Below are 22,053 nucleotides of genomic sequence, written 5' to 3' on the forward strand. Positions count from 1 at the left end.
GTTTGAGAAAATTCAAGCTCCATCACCAACTAAATCATCAAGTTAAATGCAGTTAAACCACAATTTGCCAAATGAGTTTCGCGAGATTGCACTTAAAGAACAAATGTTCAAGATTCTCCTTATGCTCACACAAGTGGCATTGGTCATTGCTAGTACAACCCCTCTTGAGCAAATTTAATAGGTTAATATGTTCTTCTTCAACATCAACTAGACGAGATTTTAATTGAAAACGAGGGGACACAAAGGATCTCCATGTCCAGCTTTGTAAGTTAGGAAAGATGGCTGTATCTTGTTGTTCACTTTACTCACCACTCTTCCACCTCCAACAATCTTCATCACCCAATCATTCCACTTGTTCCCAAAACTTTTTTACTTGCATCATTTGATACAAAAAAGTCCCCTTAACTTTGTCATATATCTTTTCAAAATCTATCATAAGCAGCACCCCAACTTTTTTTGTTGATTGAATTGCATGAATGGTTTCATGAAATAAAGAAACACCCACCATTATATATCTATCCTTAATATTATCAGTCTGCTTACCAATCACCAGTCGTAATCTAACATCTAAAAACTTTGTGAGTATTTTACAGCTGGCACTTAGTAGGCATATTGGCCCAAACTTATGAATACCTTAGCATCATGAACTTTTGAAAACGGGGTGATAATGCCACGAAAACAAGGTAATAATGCAATGATTCCACCTCTCAAAATCCAACACTCCATTACTAAATGCATCAAACATTTCTTTCTAATCATGTTTAATATCCTCCCAACAAACTTTGTAAAATTATGCAGGTAAACGATCAGGTTTTGCAGATTAATTATGCTTCAAACCAAACACATATTTTTTATTCTCCCCCAAACAAACTCGTTAGTAAAAAAATATTGTTCCTCTATACTCAATTGAGAATAATATAAACCATCCAAAGAAATGGAGGTCGCTTCATGAGCACAAAAAGGGTTTTATAGATTTGAGTAATGTGTTATATCTGCTCATCATCCCCTAGGCTCAACACCATTATTTTGCAAAATTGCAATATTGCTTTCTTCCACTGGCTTTCAGATGGAAGTACTTGGTATCCCCATCTACTTCTAATAAATCATTATCATTTGTCCCTTGAAAAAAATCATTATCAACTGTTCCCTGTTTCCATTTCAATTCTTCACTTCTAAGAAGCTTCTTTGGATTAGTAGCTTTTTTTTGGATTAGTAGCTCTTGTTTCATTTTTCATATCCAAATCATCAAATTTTCTCAATTTCTTTTTTTTAGATATCTACACATCCGTTCAATATTGATATGCAACCCTTTCAAATGTTTCCTCAATATCCTAGTTTTCTCGTACGGTTTATCTTATCTTACTTACATAAGTAGAAGTATTCAACCTTTTTTGTGCAACCTACTTAAAACCATCTCTCTCCAGCCAACATGTCTCAAATCTCAATATATCACTGAGACGGGAGATATCGCAGTGCTAAGGTGTAGCTTCACATGATCTCACGGGCCCAAATAACGTGGCCCAAAGCTACCCTGTCAAAACGACCAGTCACTCCCATTTTCTTATTCTCTTTTCGTAGAAATTTACCTATTCCCTCACGCTGGATACATATATGTTAAGAATCGATCCGTCAGAGACGTGTTTGGTTGCTTGCATGGAGCCCAAGCAGCTTCGTATGTAAAGAATTTGGTCTATTTGATTGTCCACATTCACTATTTACCTGCATAACACGGAATTTAAAAGCACTTTTGGGCCTACATCCTTGGGAACCCTCGATTCGGCCGGTTTCGGGAGCTAGGCCCTAGCAATGCAATCAAGCTCACGTGTTCTAGTATAAGCTTCCTTTAATCTCTTTGACTTTTTAATCAACACAACGGTACTCTGCTTTGAGATAAGGTCTACAGAAAAAAGATACACATCGATGTTGCAATTCCATTCAGAAAATTGGTTCGTAGTTTATTCGACTATATATGTTCAATTTCGTGTTCATGTTTGGAGCTATTTTGCATGAATTTTGTCAAAATTCATCGTGCAGGGTTGACCGTCTGAAATTTTGTTTGACCAGTGGCTTCATCTCACAATTTCACACGACTTTCGGCTTGCACGTTATGTGTTTCCACAATTGTACATGAGTAGATCTACATCTTCCTCATGAGTGTAAATATGTGTATGATTGTGTTGTTTAATTGACAGTTCTTAATGTCCCTTGTAGTCCCTTTTAATCGTTCTTCTCGGGCTCCTCTCGCTTGTCCTGCTGCAAAGGCGGCAGCATCGCCGTCGTTCATCTTGGCCTCCTCTCCCGCGTCTTACTGCACTGGTGCGACCATCAATGTCGTTCCTTTCAGCCTTCTCTACCACGTCCTGCTACAGTGACGCCATCGTCCGCGCCGTTCCTCTCGGCCTCCTTGCCTCCGTCCTACTATGTTGTTGTTAGCGTGCTTCCTTTCACTCTCCTCGCTTATGTTCTACTACATTGTCGCCGGCATCGTTCTTTTCAGCCTCCTCCCCTGCACCTACTACACTGACACGGCCATGGTGCGCACATTGCATTTGTGCCCCTCTGATCTCCGCCTCGGTGCTTCTTCGCACAAACATTCTCTGCAGCGACGAGAATATCAACTAGTTCGCTGCCGCACCAGCAGGTCCGCCCGCGACTGCATGCTTGTCGTGTCGACGCGGCGCTGCGGTTACCGTCCACCGCAGTCACAAGGCACACTAGAGCCTGTTTGGTAGGTCGCATAGAGGCCAACCAAGCCCTCGCGGGAAAGAAAATGGGCTATTTGGTTCCCTGTATTCACTGTTGGGCCTGCGTTGCGCAGAGCTTAAAGCAGCTCCCAGCCAGGCCCGCTAGAAACTACCGAATCGGTAGTTTCAAGCCAGTCAGGCTGAGTTGAGCCACATCGAGCGCACATTGTGTGCCCCCTTGCACAAGAGTATGCCAGTGTGATGTGAGGCCCGTACGTGCTATCAGCTCCTACCTCAGAGTGAGTTCGTCTCTAATCTCCTTTCTTCCTCGTTCCTTCCAATCTACCCAACGGTGCTTCGATTCGAGATAAGCCCTATACGAAAAAGATGCACACCAATGTTATGGTTTCATTCAGACGTTCAGTTCGAAGTTTCCTCGACCGTAGATGCTTAATTTTGTGTTCATGTTTGGAGTTATTTTGTATGAATTTTACCAAATTTGTCGCGCATGGTTGACCCTTTGAAATTTCTTTTGACCAGTAGCTTTGTCTTGTAGTTTCACACGATTTTCGTATTGCACATTTTTTTGTTTGGACGATCGTAGACGAGTAGATCTAATTTCTTCCTCATTGGAATGTATGCATGCATATGTGTGGTGTGTGTTAATGACACTCCTTAATCTCGGTCTCAAGTCCTGTGTCCTGCTACACTGGCACAAACGTCGGCGTCGTTCTTCTCAGCCTCCTCTCCCGCGTACTGTTGCACTAGCGCCACCACCGGCGTCGTTCCTCTCAACCTCCTCTCCCGTGTCATTCTACACTCGGGCGATCATCGTTCCTCTCTGTTTTCTCTCCCATGTCCTGCTACACTGAAACCACCGCGACGTTGTTCATCTTGACTTCCTCGCTTGCTTCTGTTGGGGAACGTAGCAGAAATTCAAAATTTTCCTACGTGTCACCAAGATCTATCTATGGAGAAACTAGCAACGAAGGAAGGAGAGTGCATCTACATACCCTTGTAGATCGTTAAGCGGAAGCGTTCATGAGAACGGGGTTGAAGGAGTCGTACTCATCGTGATCCAAATCACCGGAGATCCTAGTGCCGAACGGACGGCACCTCCGCGTTCAACACACGTACAGCCCGGTGACGTCTCCCACGCCTTGATCCAGCAAGGAGAGAGGGAGAGGTTGAGGAAGACTCCATCCAGCAGCAGCACAATGGTGTGGTGGTGATGGAGGAGCGTGGCTATCCTGCAGGGCTTCGCCAAGCACCACAGGAGAAGAGGAGGAGGAAGAAGAGATGCAGGGCTGCACCAACGAGAGGAGAAGTTCTCATGTGTTGGGCTGCTCCAAAACCTCCAATATATATAGGGGAAGGGGAGGGCTGCGCCCCCATCTAGGGTTTCCACCCCCTAGGGGTGGCGGCCAGCCCTAGATGGGATTTGGGGGGGCGGCCAAGAGGGGAGAGAGGGGAGGCGCCCACTAGGTGGGCCTTAAGGCCCATCTGGACTAGGGTTTGCCCCCTACCACTCTCCCTTGCGCCTTGGGCCCTTTGTGGGGGGCGCACCAGCCCACCTAGGGGCTGGTCCCCTCCCACACTTGGCCCACGCAGCCTTCTGGGGCAGGTGGCCCCACTTGGTGGACCCCCGGGACCCTCCCGGTGGTCCCGGTACATTACCGATATCGCCCGAAGCTTTTCCGGTGACCAAAACAGGACTTCCCATATATAAATCTTTACCTCCGGACCATTCCGGAACTCCTCGTGACGTCCGGGATCTCATCCGGGACTCCGAACAACATTCGGTAACCACATACAAGCTTCCTTTATAACCCTAGCGTCATCGAACCTTAAGTGTGTAGACCCTACGGGTTCGGGAGACATGCAGACATGACCGAGACGTTCTCCGGTCAATAACCAACAGCGGGATCTGGATACCCATGTTGGCTCCCACATGTTCCACGATGATCTCATCGGATGAACCACGATGTCAAGGACTCAATCGATCCCGTATACAATTCCCTTTGTCTAGCGGTATTGTACTTGCCCGAGATTCGATCGTCGGTATCCCGATACCTTGTTCAATCTCGTTACCGGCAAGTCTCTTTACTCGTTCCGTAACACATCATCCCGTGATCAACTCCTTGATCACATTGTGCACATTATGATGATGTCCTACCGAGTGGGCCCAGAGATACCTCTCCGTTTACACGGAGTGACAAATCCCAGTCTCGATTCGTGCCAACCCAATAGACACTTTCGGAGATACCTGTAGTGCACCTTTATAGCCACCCAGTTACGTTGTGACGTTTGGTACACCCAAAGCATTCCTACGGTATCCGGGAGTTGCACAATCTCATGGTCTAAGGAAAAGATACTTGACATTAGAAAAGCTTTAGCATACGAACTACGATCCTTGTGCTAGGCTTAGGATTGGGTCTTGTCCATCACATCATTCTCCTAATGATGTGATCCCGTTATCAATGACATCCAATGTCCATGGTCAGGAAACCGTAACCATCTATTGATCAACGAGCTAGTCAACTAGAGGCTTACTAGGGACATGGTGTTGTCTATGTATCCACACATGTATCTGAGTTTCCTATCAATACAATTATAGCATGGATAATAAACTATTACCATGAACGAGGAAATATAATAATAACTAATTTATTATTGCCTCTAGGGCATATTTCCAACAGTCTCCCACTTGCACTAGAGTCAATAATCTAGTTCACATCGCCATGTGATTAACACTCACAGGTCACATCGCCATGTGACCAACACCCAAGAGTTTACTAGTGTCACTAAACTAGTTCACATCATCATGTGATTAAGACTCAATGAGTTCTGGGGTTTGATCATGTTTTGCTTGTGAGAGAGGTTTTTAGTCATCGGGTCTGAACCTTTCAGATCCGTGTGTGCTTTGCAAATTTCTAGGTCATATTGTAAACGCTGCTTCCACGCTCCACTTGGATCTATTCCAAATGGTTGCTCCACTATACGTATCCGGTTTGCTCCTCAGAGTCACTCGAATAGGTGTTAAAGCTTGCATCGACGTAACCCTTTACGCCGAACTCTTTATTACCTCCATAATCGAGAAACATGTCCTTATTTACTCCAAGGACAACTTTGACCGCTGTTCAATGATCCATTCCTGGATCATTTTTGTACCCCTTGACTGACTCATGGCAAGGCACACTTCCGGTGCGGTACACAGCATAGCATACTATAGAGCCTATGTCTGAAGCATAGGGGACGACCTTCGTCCTTTCTCTCTTTCTGCCGTGGTCGAGCTTTAACTCTTAACTTCATACCTTACATCTCAGGCAAGAACTCCTTCTTTGACTGATCCATCTTGAACACCTTCAAGATCATGTCAAGGTATGTGCTCATTTGAAAGTATTATTAAGCATTTTGATCTATCCTTATAGATCTTGATGCTCAATGTTCAAGTAGCTTAATCCAGGTTTTCTATTGAAAAACATCTTTCAAATAACCCTATATGCTTTCCAGAAATTCTACATCATTTCTGATCAACAATATGTCAACAACATATACTCATCAGAAATTCTATAGTGCTCCCACTCACTTCTTTGGAAATACAAGTTTCTCATAAACTTTATATAAACCCAAAATCTTTGATCATCTCATCAAAGCGTACATTCCAACTCCGAGATGCTTACTCCAGTCCTTAGAAGGATCGCTGGAGCCAGCATACCTTTTAGCATCCTTAGGATTGACAAAAACTTTCTGATTGTATCACATACAACCTTTCCTTACGAAGACTGGTAAGGAAACTCGTTTTGACATCCATCTGCCAGATTTCATAAATGCAGCTAATGCTAACATGATTCTGACGGACTTAAGCATCGCTACGAATGAGAGAATCTCATCGTAGTCAACTCCTTGAACTTGTGAAAAACTCTTTGCCACAAGTCGAGCTTCATAGACGGCGATATTACCGTCCACGTCCGTCTTCTTCTTAAAGATCCATTTATCTCAATGGCTTGCCGATCATCAGGCAAGTCCATCAAAGTCCATGCTTTGTTCTGATATATGGATACTATCTCGGATTTCATGGCTTCTAACCATTTGTCGGAATCCGGGCCCATCATCGCTTCTCCATAGCTCGTAGGTTCATTGTTGTCTAGCAACATGACCTTCAAGACAAGATTGCGTACCACTCTGAAGTACTACGCATCCTTGTCACCCTACGAGGTACGTTAGTGACTTGATCCAAAACTTCATGATCACTATCATAAGCTTCTACTTCAATTGGTGTAGGTGCCATGGGAACAACTTCCTGTGCCCTGCTACACACTAGTTGAAGTGACGGTTCATTAACCTCATCAAGTCTCCACCATCCTCCCACTCAATTCTTTCGAGACGAACTTTTCCTCAAGAAAGGACCCGATTCAAGAAACAATCCCTATTGCTTCCGGATCTGAATTAGGAGGTATACCCAACTGTTTTGGGTGTCCTATGAAGATGCATTTTGTCCGCTTTGGGTTCGAGCTTATCAACCTGAAACTTTTCCACATAAGCGTCGCAGCCCCAAACTTTTAAGAAACGACAACTTAGGTTTCTCCAAACGGTGTCGTCTCAACGGAATTACGTGGTGCCCCATTAAAGTGAGTGCGGTTCTCTCTAATGCCTAACCCATGAACGATAGTGGTAATTCGATAAGAGATATCATGGTACGCACCATATCCAATAGGGTGCAACTATGATGTTCGGACACACCATCACACTATGGTGTTCCAGGCGGTATTAATTGTGAAACAATTTGCACAATGTCTTAATTGTGTGCCAAAACTCGTAACTCAGATATTCATCTCTATGATCATATCATAGACATTCTATCCTCTTGTCACGAATGATCTTAACTTCACTCTGAAATTACTTGAACCATTCAATAATTCAGACTTGTGTTTCATCAAGTAAATATACTCAACATCTACTCGAATCATCTGTGAAGTAAGAACATAACGATATTCACTGCATGCCTCAGCACTCATTGGACTGCACACATCAAAATGTGTTACTTCCAACAAGTTGCTATCTTGTTCCATCTTACTGAAACGAGGCTTTTCAGTCATCTTGCCCATGTGGTATGATTTGCATATCTCAAGTGATTCAAAATCAAGTGAGTCCAAACGATCCATCTGCATGGAGTTTCTTCATGCGTATGCACCAATAGACATGGTTTGCATGTCTCAAACTTTTCAAAAACGAGTGAGTCCAAAGATCCATCAACATGGAGCTTCTTCATGCGTTTTATACCAATATGACTTACATGGCAGTGCCACAAGTACGTGGTACTATCATTACTATCTTATATCTTTTGGCATGAAAATGTGTATCACTACGATCGAGATTCAATAAACCATTCTTTTAGGTGCAAGACCATCGAAGGTATTATTCAAATAAATAGAGTAACCATTATTCTCCTCAAATGAATAACCGTATTGCGATAGACATAATCCAATCATGTCTATGCTCAACGCAAACACCAAATGATAATTATTCTGGTTTAATACTAATCTTGATGGTAGAGGGAGCGTGCGATGTTTGATCACATCAAACTTGGAAACACTTCCAACACATATCGTCAGCTCACCTTTAGCTAGTCTCCGTTTATTCCGTAGCCTTTTATTTCGAGTTACTAACACTTAGCAACCGAACCGGTATCTAATACCCTGGTGCTACTAGGAGTACTAGTAAAGTACACATTAACATAATGTATATCCAATATACTTCTATCGACCTTGCCAGCCTTCTCATCTACCAAGTATCTAGGGTAATTCCGCTCTAGTGACTATTCCCCTTATCACAGAAGCACTTAGTCTCGGGTTTGGGTTCAACCTTGGGTTTCTTCACTGGAGCAGCAACTGATTTGCCGTTTCATGAAGTGTCCCTTCTTGCCCTTGCCCTTCTTGAAACTAGTGATTTCACCAACCATCAACAATTGATGCTCCTTCTTGATTTCTACTTTCGCGGTGTCAAACATCGTGAATACCTCAAGGATCATCATTCTATCCCTGATATGTTATAGTTCATCACGAAGCTCTAGCAGCTTGGTGGCAATGACTTTGGAGAAACATCACTATCTCATCTGGAAGATCAACTCCCACTCGATTCAAGTGATTGTTGTACTCAGACAATCTGAGCACAAGCTCAACGATTGAGCTTTTCTCCCTTAGTTTGTAGGCTAAGAAAATCGTCGGAGGTCTCATACCTCTTGACGTGGGCACGAGCCTGAAATCCTAATTTCAGCCCTCGAAACATCTCATATGTTCCGCGACATTTCGAAAACGTCTTTCGTGCCTCAACTCTAAACCGTTTAACTGAACTATCACGTAGTTATCAAGACGTGTATGTCCGATGTTCGCAACATCCACAAACGACGTTTGGGGTTCAGCACACTGAGCGGTGCATTAAGGACATAAGCTTTCTACTGTCCGCATAATCGCTACTTTCAACTTTCAACTATATTTTCTCTAGGAACATATCTAAACAGTGGAACTAAAGCGCGAGCTTACGACATAATTTGCAAAAGGTCTTTTGACTATGTTCAAGATAATTAAGTTCATCTTATGAACTCCCACTCAGATAGACATCCCTCTGGTCATCTAAGTGATTACATGATCCGAGTCAACTAGGCCGTGTCCGATCATCACGTGAGACGGACTAGTCATCATCGGTGAACATCTTCATGTTGATCGTATCTACTATACGACTCATGCTCGACCTTTCGGTCTCTGTGTTCCGAGGCCATGTCTGTACATGCTAGGCTCGTCAAGTTAACCCTAAGTGTTTCGCGTGTGTAAATCTGTCTTACACCCGTTGTATGTGAACGTAAGAATCCATCACACCCGATCATCACGTGGTGCTTAGAAGCGACGAACTTTAGCAACGGTGCACAGTTAGGGGAGAACACTTCTTGAAATTGTTGTAAGGGATCATCTTATTTACTACCGTCGTTCTAAGTAAACAAGATGCATAAACATAATAAACATCACATGCAATTATATAGTAGTGACATGATATGGCCAATATCATATAGCTCCATTGATCTCCATCTTCGGGGCTCCATGATCATCATCGTCACCGGCATGACACCATGATCTCCATCATCATGATCTCCATCATCGTGTCTTCATGAAGTTGTCTCGCCAACTATTACTTCTACTACTATGGCTACCGGTTAGCAATAAAGTAAAGTAATTACATGGCGTTGTTTAATGACACGCAGGTCATACAATAAATAAAGACAACTCCTATGGCTCCTGCCGGTTGTCATACTCATCGACATGCAAGTCGTGAATCCTATTACAAGAACATGATCAATCTCATACATCACATATCATTCATCACATTCTTCTTGGCCATATCACATCACATAGCATACCCTGCAAAAACAAGTTAGACGTCCTCTAATTGTTGTTTGCATGTTTTACGTGGCTGCTATGGGTTTCTAGCAAGAACGTTTCTTACCTACGCAAAACCACAACGTGATATGCCAATTGCTATTTACCCTTCATAAGGACCCTTTTCATCGAATCCGTTCCGACTAAAGTGGGAGAGACTGGCACCCGCTAGCCACCTTATGCACCAAGTGCATGTCAGTCGGTGGAACCTGTCTCACGTAAGAGTACGTGTAAGGTCGGTCCGGGCCGCTTCATCCCACAATACCGTCGAAACAAGATTGGACTAGTAACGGTAAGCATATTGAACAACATCAACGCCCACAACTACTTTGTGTTCTACTCGTGCAAAGAATCTACGCAATAGACCTAGCTCATGATGCCACTGTTGGGGAACGTAGCAGAAATTCAAAATTTTCCTACGTGTCACCAAGATCTATCTATGGAGAAACCAGCAACGAGGGAAGGAGAGTGCATCTACATACCCTTGTAGATCGTTAAGCGGAAGCGTTCATGAGAACGGGGTTGAAGGAGTCGTACTCGTCGTGATCCAAATCACCGGAGATCCTAGTGCCGAACGGACGGCACCTCCGCGTTCAACACACGTACAGCCCGGTGACGTCTCCCACGCCTTGATCCAGCAAGGAGAGAGGGAGAGGTTGAGGAAGACTCCATCCAGCAGCAGCACAACGGCGTGGTGGTGATGGAGGAGCGTGGCTATCCTGCAGGGCTTCACCAAGCACCACAGGAGAGAGGAGGAGGAAGAAGAGATGCAGGGCTGCACCAACGAGAGGAGAGGTTCTCATGTGTTGGGCTGCTCCAAACCTCCAATATATATAGGGGAAGGGGGGGTTGCGCCCCCTCTAGGGTTTCCACCCCCTAGGGGTGGCGGCCAGCCCTAGATGGGATTTGGGGGGCGGCCAAGAGGGGAGAGAGGGGAGGCGCCCACTAGGTGGGCCTTAAGGCCCATCTGGACTAGGGTTTGCCCCCTCCCACTCTCCCTTGCGCCTTGGGCCCTTGTGGGGGGCGCACCAGCCCACCTAGGGGCTGGTCCCCTCCCACACTTGGCCCACGCAGCCTTCTGGGGCAGGTGGCCCCACTTGGTGGACCCCCGGGACCCTCCCGGTGGTCCCGGTACATTACCGATATCGCCCGAAACTTTTCCGGTGACCAAAACAGGACTTCCCATATATAAATCTTTACCTCCGGACCATTCCGGAACTCCTCGTGACGTCCGGGATCTCATCCGGGACTCCGAACAACATTCGGTAACCACATACAAGCTTCCTTTATAACCCTAGCGTCATCGAACCTTAAGTGTGTAGACCCTACGGGTTCGGGAGACATGCAGACATGACCGAGACGTTCTCCGGTCAATAACCAACAGCGGGATCTGGATACCCATGTTGGCTCCCACATGTTCCACGATGATCTCATCGGATGAACCACGATGTCAAGGACTCAATCGATCCCGTATACAATTCCCTTTGTCTAGCGGTATTGTACTTGCCCGAGATTCGATCGTCGGTATCCCGATACCTTGTTCAATCTCGTTACCGGCAAGTCTCTTTACTCGTTCCGTAACACATCATCTCGTGATCAACTCCTTGATCACATTGTGCACATTATGATGATGTCCTACCGAGTGGGCCCAGAGATACCTCTCCGTTTACACGGAGTGACAAATCCCAGTCTCGATTCGTGCCAACCCAACAGACACTTTCGGAGATACCTGTAGTGCACCTTTATAGCCACCCAGTTACGTTGTGACGTTTGGTACACCCAAAGTATTCCTACGGTATCCGGGAGTTGCACAATCTCATGGTCTAAGGAAAAGATAATTGACATTAGAAAAGCTTTAGCATACGAACTACGATCCTTGTGCTAGGCTTAGGATTGGGTCTTGTCCATCACATCATTCTCCTAATGATGTGATCCCGTTATCAATGACATCCAATGTCAATGGTCAGGAAACTGTAACCATCTATTGATCAACGAGCTAGTCAACTAGAGGGTTACTAGGGACATGGTGTTGTCTATGTATCCACACATGTATCTGAGTTTCCTATCAATACAATTATAGCATGGATAATAAACTATTATCATGAACGAGGAAATATAATAATAACTAATTTATTATTGCCTCTAGGGCATATTTCCAACAGCGTCCTACTACACTAATGCCATCGTCAATGTTGTTGTTTTAGGCCTTCTCTCTGCACCCTCTTGCACCAACACTACCATGGCGTGCAAACTGCATTTCTCCTTCATATTTTTCTTCCTCAGCGCCATGACGTCGACATTGCTATGTGTAGCTGCGAACCTTGTCGGATGGGCGCCATATTGTGCCAGGTGCTGCCGCCGGCGTCGTTACTCTCGGCCTATTTTCCGCCGGCTTACACTGACGCCACAATTGCGAGCACACTTCAAAGAAACCCTATTGTCGGTGTCAAAACCGGCGGATCTCGGGTAGGGGGTCCCGAACTGTGCGTCTAGGCGGATGGTAACATAAGACGAGGGACACGATGTTTTTACCCAGGTTCGGGCCCTCTCGACGGAGGTAAAACCCTACTCCTGCTTGATTAATATTGATGATATGGGTAGTACAAGAGTAGATCTACCGCGAGATCAGAGAGGCTAAACCCTAGAAGCTAGCCTATGGTATGATTGTTGTTCGTCCTACGGACTAAAACCCTCCGGTTTATATAGACACCGGATAGGGTTAGGGTTACACAGAGTCGGTTACATCGGTAGGAGATCTACATATCCGTATCGCCGAGCTTGCCTTCCACGCCAAGGAAAGTCCCATCCGGACATGGGACGAAGTCTTCAATCTTGTATCTTCATAGTCCAGGAGTCCGGCCAACGATGATAGTTCGGCTATCCGGACACCCCCTAGTCCAGGACTCCCTCAGTAGCCCCTGAACCAAGCTTCAATGACGATGAGTCCGGCGCGCATATTATCTTCGGCATTGCAAGGCGGTTTCCTCCTCCGAATACTTCATAGAAGATTTTGAACACAAGGACAGTGTCCGGCTCTACAAAATAATTTCCACATAACACCATAGAGATAATAATATTTACACAAAATCAATCTGCTGACGTATTCCGTGGCGTGCCATCACACCACGGCCAAGTCTTTATTTGAATTGTTTTTACCATACCACCTCAGCGCGTTTAGCGAGGCAGTTTCCTTGGCACGTCTTGTCATGGCAGAGATCGTGTCCCCCTTATTCCGGGATTCTCATCAATACGGACGTGGGTAACCCAACCGCGCCATTGATTACGGCGCTTGGAAGATAAGAGAGTTTTACCAGGCTGGTGGGGGCGCTTAGTTGCGTCCGTCCATATAAAGGGATAAGGATCCGCCTTTTCACCTACGCCTTCTTCCTCCTTTGCTCATCCATTTCCGCACACTCGAGCTCCAGCGCCCAAGTCCGCACACTCTCACCTCAACCTTCTCCAGCCATGTCCGGAGCGGGAGGCAAGTGGATGGCCTCCTCCGTCACGGAGGGGCACATCACAAGGCTACGGGAGGCCGGATACTTGTCCGGCGACATCGCGTGTCGGCTCCCCACCAAGGGGCAGCTCATCCCCACCCCCAGGCCCCATGAGAGGGTCGTGTTCCTCACCCACTTCCTCCGCGGACTAGGTTTTCCACTTCACCCATTTGTCCGGGGGCTCATGTTCTACTACGGCCTGAATTTCCACGATCTGGCCCCAAACTTCATCCTCTATATTTCGACGTTTATCGTCGTGTGCGAGGCCTTCCTCTGCATCCAGCCCCACTTCGGCTTATGGTTGAAGACCTTTAGCGTCAAGCCGAAGATAGTGGGCGGCCGACAAGCGGAGTGCGGAGGCGCCATGGCGGGCAGGATGCCCAACGTCACATGGCTTGAGGGCTCCTTCGTGGAGACCATAAAGGGGTGGCAATCGGGGTGGTTCTACATCACCGAGCCACGCGACTCCAAATGGGCGGCGGCCCCCGAATTCAGATCTGGCTCCCCCACGCGGCTCACATCATGGAAAGAGACGGGCCTGACGTGGGGTGATTCGGAAGAGCTGGCCGGACTCCAAACCTGTGTCCGGAACCTGGTGGACAAGAACCTCAAGCTTGTCAACGTCGTCCAGGTTATGCTCATCCGCCGGATTCTCCCATGCCAGCAACGGGCCTTCAATTTGTGGGAGTTCGATCCGGCACAGCACCGGACCTTGAGCCGGCTCTTCGACACTACGTACGAAGATGCCTAGAAGGTGCTGTCCAAGGGCGCCGAAGCTCCCGCATCCGCTAACGAAGATCGCGGATTCCGCTCGCAGCGTCAAGCCAGCGAGGTAAATTATTTTGCCCTTTATGGGACTCTTTTTTCATAGTTTGACTCTATGCGGGATCTAAATCTCCCTAACCTTTGACAGGACTGGCTGGAGACGTCCGGACAGATTAACTGTCCGGCTCCTTTGCCAGAAGACCCAGCGGACGCCCGCTTGATGGGGCTGCTGGTTCCGGTACCTCACGTGGTGTCGGAGAAGAAGGCCAAGAAGGAGGCCACGGGAACTCGAAGGAGCTCCCGGCATCAGGTGCTATCAGATTCTGAAGCCGAATCCTCTCCTGAGGAGGAGGAAAAAGAAGCCTCTCCCCCAGCGGGAGAATAGAAGAAAAGGAAGGTCGCCCCGACTGGGGAGGCCGGAGGGTCCAAGAAGGGAAAAACCCTTCCTCCGGACGTCTCCACCAACGCCAACGACGGCGAGGAGGAGCGGCCCTCGAGGGCCAAGCCCCTGGCGAGATCGTAAGTGTCCGGATACCCATGGTTTTTTTATTTACTGCATAGTGTTCTCTAATGCCGAACAATCATGCAGCCCGCCCAAGGGCGAGCTTGCCGCTTCGTCAAGTGGGTCCCTGAATTCGTCCGAAGTTGAGAGCACTTCTCTTTCGGCCGCCTCCTCGCCTCGCGCCGCCGACGACGCCGAGGTGGGGCCCCAAGGGGGGCCTGGTCAAGAGGAGGTGGCGCAGGAGGCGCCACCAGGCAGCCTCCCGGACTCCAGGCGCGAGGGGAGCAAGACCCCCAGGGGCTCTAAGCCCGACCCTTGTCCGGACTCCATACCGGAACCTTCAGCGGTTCCGAAGTCCGGCAAGTGGCCCCTTCGTAAGAAGTGCAAGACGCCGGTGTCCTTCGTCCAACCGGAGGCACCGGACAGCTTACTGGAGGCGCTTAACAGCGCCTCCATCGAGGAGGAGCACCGCACTGTTATGAGTGCGGTGATCCAGAAAGTTCAGTCCGCCAAGAGCGGGCTGACTGAAGCCTGCAACAGCCTTCTAACAGGCTTTGAGGTAAGTTTTCAATATATGCAAGAAGATTACCGCATAGACAGTAGCCCCTGATGCTTAGTTCGGTGTTCGGAAAGAAAAGCCGGACTAAGGATCTAAAAAGATATACGCAGGAGTCTAACATAATTATGTCAATATGGGAATGCAGGCTGCCCTGCTGACCTCTGCCGCACTGACTGCGGAGGTCAATGTATTTAAGGAGAGCCTGGAGTGGTCCGAGAACGAGCTCGGTCAAGCCAAGAAGCAGCTCGAGGACAAGGAAGGTAAATAATACCTTATTAAAGTAATACGTTATAGAAAGGAATTGGTTGCAAAAAAGACAGGAATAACATGGGTATTGTAGGGGCCACGAACGAGGTGGCGACTCTAAAGGAAGCGGTGACCGCGGCCGAAAACAAAGCGGCCGCGGAATGCACCGAGCGAGAGAAGGGGGAGGCGCAGCTGGCGGAGGTACGGCAAGAGCTCCAGGCTCTCGTGAAAAAACACGAGGGTTTGGAGCATGACTCGAAGACCCGAGAGTCCGAGCTTGCCTCGGCTCTTGAGAGTGCCAAAGCCGCTAAGGCCGAAACCCAAAAAGCCCTCCAGGAAATTGAGGCAATGAAGAAGATAGCGGCGGGTAAGGAATTCTTTATGCAAAGCAAGAATGTAAAAGTCAATTATCTGTTACTTACCCGAATCCGGAGCTCTCCAGGAGCCTTCGCAGATCTGCCCCGCAGTGTATCCGATGCCGCCGCTTTCTACCAAGCCGAAGAGGGGAGCTCAACGGAGAAGGTGTTTTGGTCTCAGTATGCTGCGGCCGAACATCCGGTGCCCTTGAGCGACGAACTAAAGCAATTGGTCGAGCTCCACAAGGTCGCCGAACAGGCCATGAAGGGCCTTATAGCTCGGCTGTGGCCAAATGAGGCCATGCCTGGGAGCTACTTCGGGCTAGTGCGGCGGCTGGTGACGCCTGTCCATGGATCGAAGTAATCAAGCGCTCTGTCTGCATCGAAGGTGCCCGTAGGGCCCTTGCCCGTGCTAAGGTGCACTGGGGCAAGCTGGATGGTGAGAAGCTTGTGAAGGACGGACCACCAGTGGGCAAGGAGCATCGCAAGCCCGAAATGTATTATGAGGGCGTCCTGGAGGGTGCCCGCCTGATAGCGGGTGAATGTTCCAAAGATGTAATTTTTGAACAGACTCGCATTTGTTATCTTGTACGCTGAAAACTTGTTCATATGCGCTAAGCAACGCTTGTGAATTTAAAATATTACCTTCTGTGCGGCCGTTTATCAAATATGAGAGATGGCAAGTCATTGGCTTCAGCCCCCATGCCACGAGTGCTGGGGTGTTCGGGATAAACTTGAGCGCTCTTGTTCCCATTCTTGGGTCCTACGAGGGAGGCGCTCAACGCAACGAACTAGGCAACCGGACTTATAGTGCTTGAACACTCTCACTTAGCCATAGAATTCTATAATTTTAAATTTCGGCGAAGCCCCTAGTATTCGGAAGACCGAGTTCGGGGCGCTATCCACGCCTTGGCCGGACAGAGCCGGCTCCTCGCTCTAAGCGGCATAAGTCTTTAGGGACCCGAAAAAACCTCTCGAACAGCGACCAGCTCTCGCCTTATCATGACGGTCAGTTTTAGCTTTCTCCACTGAGGTGCTCAACCCAGCTCAACCGGGGCACAATCGCAGTGGTTCTCCCAGTGCTACCTTAGCCGATATAACGAAACGTAAGGTACCAAAACATGGGAGCCGGGCAAACCCAACTATTGACCCAAGACATGATTCGGAGCCGATGCATATAATGCTATAAGTTCGGGGTGCCGCACTTGTGAAAGTGTTCGGACTTATCACACCATTCTGTGGGGTACTCAAGCCCCTGGTGTATTGGCCGTACCAAAGTGTACGGGTGTAACATGTCACAGATGAACATATATGGAAAAAGGGAATGCAATAATAAGCAGAAGCTATGTATTGTTTATTCAAAAAGATACTGCAATGAAAGCAGAACGATACAAATAGTGCGGTAAGCAAGGGATGGGACTATTTAACATGTCCCCCTCCAGGGGTAAGCTGTGGGGTGGTATGTAAAACAGGTATAATGCTCGTAGTAGAGACCACCTGGACACTCGGCGTAGCTTTCTGCTTCCCTGGCTGTTGCATCGTGAGTTCGGCAATTCTAGTGCCGGACAGGGCTTCTGGAAGACGGAGTCCTGAAAGTAAGAAAAAAGAAGAAAAAAGAATGACACAATCGGGAGCCCCTGGTGCGGTTGAGCCGCACTCTGGGCGTGCCATGGTCGTGCCCCTCCCCTTATGCCCATGGTATCTCTAGAGCGTAGTTATGTACACGTAGTACTGGCTTCGCGATTTCGCGAGGGCTGGGGTTGGGGCCGCATTGCTACACTTGCTCGGATTGTGCCAGGCGGTCTTGCTGTAGGTTGCTCCGGGCGCACTTGACAGTGTCCGGACGTTTAATGGCCGGAGTCGAGAATTGCCTTAAGAGGCTGCTTTGCACTTCCGCCGCTAGGGCCGCCATATGCTCCTCCGTTCGGAGAGAGCGTTCGGTGTTTCCATTGACCGTAATTACTCCTCGAGGGCCTGGCATCTTGAGCTTGGGATATGCGTAGTGCGGCACCGCATTGAACTTTGCAAATGCGGTTCGTCCAAGCAGTGCATGATAGCCACTGCAGAACGGGACTATGTCGAAGATTAACTCTTCGCTTCGGAAGTTATCCGGGGATCCGAAGACCACTTCAAGTGTAACGGAGCCTGTACAGTTGGCCTCTACACCTGGAATGACGCCTTTAAAGGTCGTCTTTGTGGGTTTAATCCTTGAGTGGTCTATGCCCATTTTGCGCACTGTATTCTGGTAAAGCAGGTACAGGCTGCTGCCGCCGTCCATCAGGACTCTAGTGAGGTGGAATCCGTCAATGATTGGGTCAAGAACCAGTGCGGCGAATCCGCCGTGTCGGATGCTAGTGGGGTGGTCCCTTCGATCAAAAGTGATCGGGCAGGAGGACCATGGGTTGAACTTTGGGGCGACTGGCTCCATCGCATATACGTCCCTTAGTGCACGCTTCCGCTCCCTTTTGGGTATGTGGGTTGCGTATATCATGTTCACCATCCGCACTTGTGGGGGAAAGCCCTTCTGTCCTCTATTGTTCGGCGGCCGGGGCTCCTCCTCGTCATCGCTATGCAGCCCCTTGTCAGTGAGTTCGGCATTTAACTTGCCTGCCTGCTTGAACACCCAACAATCCCTGTTGGTATGGTTGGCTAGTTTTTCGGGGGTGCCATGTATCTGGCACAAACGATCGAGTATTCGGTCCAAGTTGGACGGGCCCTGGGTATTTCTTTTGAATGGCTTCTTCCGCTGACCGGGTTTAGAGCCTCTGAATCCGGCATTTACTGTCGTATCTTCAGCATTGTCACCGTTAATGCGGCGTTTATTCTTGTTGCGACGCAACCTGCCATTGCTGTCCTTGGTATCCGAACTACCAGGGTGTTTGGCCAAGTTGTTGCTTCGAGCTAGCCAGCTGTCCTCTCCCGCGCAAAAGCGGGTCATGAGTGATGTGAGGGCTGCCATGGATTTCGGCTTTTCCTGTCCTAGGTGCCGGGCAAGCCACTCGTCGCGGATATTATGTTTGAAGGCTGCAAGGGCCTCTGCATCCGGACAGTCAACGATTTGATTTTTCTTGGTTAAGAACCGTGTCCAGAATTGTCTGGCCGATTCATCTGGCTGCTGAATTATATGGCTAAGGTCATCGGCGTCTGGTGGTCGCACGCCCTGGAAGTTATCGAGGAATGCGGCTTCCAGGTCTTTCCAACAACCAATTGATTCTGCTGGCAAGCTGTTGAGCCAATGTCGAGCTGGTCCTTTAAGCTTGAGTGGGAGGTATTTGATGGCGTGTAGATCATCACCACGAGCCATGTGGATATGGAGGACATAGTCCTCAATCCAGACCGCAGGATCTGTGGTACCATCATATGATTCGATGTTTACGGGTTTGAAACCCTCAGGGATTTGATGATCCATTACTTCATCTGTGAAGCATAGTGGGTGTGCGACGCCTCTGTATTGGGCTATATCACGATGTAGCTCATATGAGCTTTGTCTACTGTGTTCGGCCCGGCCGGGGTTGCTGTATCCGGCGTGACGGTAATCATCCCGAGTTGTTGGGCGCCCACGCGATCTGTAGATCGATCTTGTTTGCTTTGCCTTATCCTCCAGTATATCTCGCAAGTCCGGCGCGTTCTCACGTGCCTTGGTACTTTTTGAGCGGCGTCGGGGCGTGGCTTGAGCGGAGGGCCGAGAGGCCTCTCTGTCGCGGCCACGGGGTGGCCGGTCTGCCATGTCGTGCGCTGGTGATGCGGGTGCTTCCTCCTCTGATGGAGGCAACGGCCTGCGTTTGGGGTAGCTTTTGGAGGGGCGTTCGAGTTCGTACTCTTCGGCTGCAAGGACTTCAGTCCATCTGTCAGCTAGCAAGTCTTGGTCAGCTCTAAGCTGCTGCTGCTTTTTTGCGAGGCTGCTTGCCGTGGTCATAAGCCTGCGTTTGAAACGCTCCTGTTCGGCGGGATCCTCCGGCACGACAAATTCGTCATCGTCGAGGCTTGCCTCATCTTCGGAGGGAGGCATATAATTATCGTCCTCTACCTCTCTGTCTGCCGCTCTATCATGAGGGCTGGCATCTCCCTCCTCCTGTGCTGAATCTTGCTGGAGGGGGTTGTCTTCGGCACTGTCCGGAGTATTATTATCTCCCGTGCCGGAATCGCCGTTTTTGCTGTGGCGGGATTTAGAGCGGCGCCGCTGACGTCGGCGCTTGGGTTGTTTCTTGGAGGGGTCATCCTCCGCTGTTCCATCGCCATTCCCATCTTTTGGGATGTCCACCATGTATATGTCATATGACGAGGTGGCCTTCCAGTGCCCCGTGGGCGCTGGCTCTTGACCGTCTCCGGCACCGTCGTCCATACCGTCGATTTCTTCGGAGTCGAAGTCGAGCATGTCGGTTAAATCATCGACAGTGGCTACAAAGTGGGTGGTGGGTGGGCGTTGAATTTCTTCGTCGTCCGAATCCCAACCTTCCTGACCGTAGTTCGGCCAGGGCTCCCCTGACAAAGAGAGAGAATTTAATGAGTTCAGGATATCGCCAAAGGGCGAGTGCTGAAAGATGTCTGCGGCGGTGAACTCCATAACCGGCGCCCAGTCGGATTCGACTGGCAGGGGCGCAGGAGGTTCGGAGTCCGGAGAGGAGTCCTGCACCTCGGAGTCACGGGCTCTGCAAAGGACAGGGATGGTGTTCGGCTCAATTGCCATAGATATCGTAGCCCCCGAGGCGGTGTCCAGCCACTCGTCCTCGATCGGCGAAATCGGCTCCGAACTAAGGGCCGGAGCGGACGCTGGTGCGGCCTCCAGGACACTGTTCGGCGGTAGAGCTAGATCATACCCATCGAGACAGTGCGGCGCGCTTGGCTGTGGCTCGAATCCGTCGAAGATCAAGTCTCCGCGGATGTCAGCCGTGTAGTTCAAACTTCCAAATCTAACCTGATGGCCAGGGGCGTAGCTTTCGATCTGCTCCAGATGGCCAAGCGAATTGGCCCGCGGTGTAAAGCCGCCGAATACGAAGATCTGTCCGGAGAGAAAAGTCTCACCCTGGACCACGTCGTTGTTGATGATCGAAGGAGCCATCGGGCCTATAGGTGACGACACAGAGGAACTCTCAATGAAAGCACCAATGTCGGTGTCAAAACCGGCGGATCTCGGGTAGGGGGTCCCGAACTGTGCGTCTAGGCGGATAGTAACAGGAGACGAGGGACACGATGTTTTTACCCAGGTTCGGGCCCTCTCGATGGAGGTAAAACCCTACTCCTGCATGATTAATATTGATGATATGGGTAGTACAAGAGTAGATCTACCACGAGATCAGGGAGGCTAAACCCTAGAAGCTAGCCTATGGTATGATTGTTGTTTGTCCTACGGACTAAAACCCTCCGGTTTATATAGACACCGGATAGGGTTAGGGTTACACAGAGTCGGTTACATCGGTAGGAGATCTACATATCCGTATCGCCAAGCTTGCCTTCCACGCCAAGGAAAGTCCCATCCGGACACGGGACAAAGTCTTCAATCTTGTATCTTCATAGTCCAGGAGTCCGGCCAACGATGATAGTTCGGCTATCCGGACACCCCCTAGTCCAGGACTCCCTCACCTATTCTAACTCTGTGGTGTCATGTGTAGGTGTTAACTTTTAATCATATCCCGTGTATACAACTAAACACCGTGTAGTTGCGTGAGTGGAGACAATGCAACACACCAAACAACGTGCCAATCTGATGCCCTAATGCAGAAAGTCTAGATGTGGGCTACCAAACGATATGCAGATGTTGATTTTTTTTTTTTGTTTTCCCTCAGCCAGGCCCAACTGACACATATATGCAATGCAGGCAAATTGGCAGATGACAACCAAACACGCCCCTAGTGTAACTCTGTGTATTAAGTGCAAGCGTTAACTCTTAATCTTATCCCGTGTATACAACCAAACGCCATGTAGTTGCATGAGTCGAGCCAATGCATGCCAGTAAATGTGATACCAAAAGCGATCCTCTAATGTAGACAACCTTGATGCGAACAACTAAACTATGT

The sequence above is a fragment of the Triticum aestivum genome, chromosome 2B, assembly GCF_018294505.1.
Source record: "Triticum aestivum cultivar Chinese Spring chromosome 2B, IWGSC CS RefSeq v2.1, whole genome shotgun sequence".
Lineage (NCBI taxonomy): Eukaryota > Viridiplantae > Streptophyta > Magnoliopsida > Poales > Poaceae > Triticum > Triticum aestivum.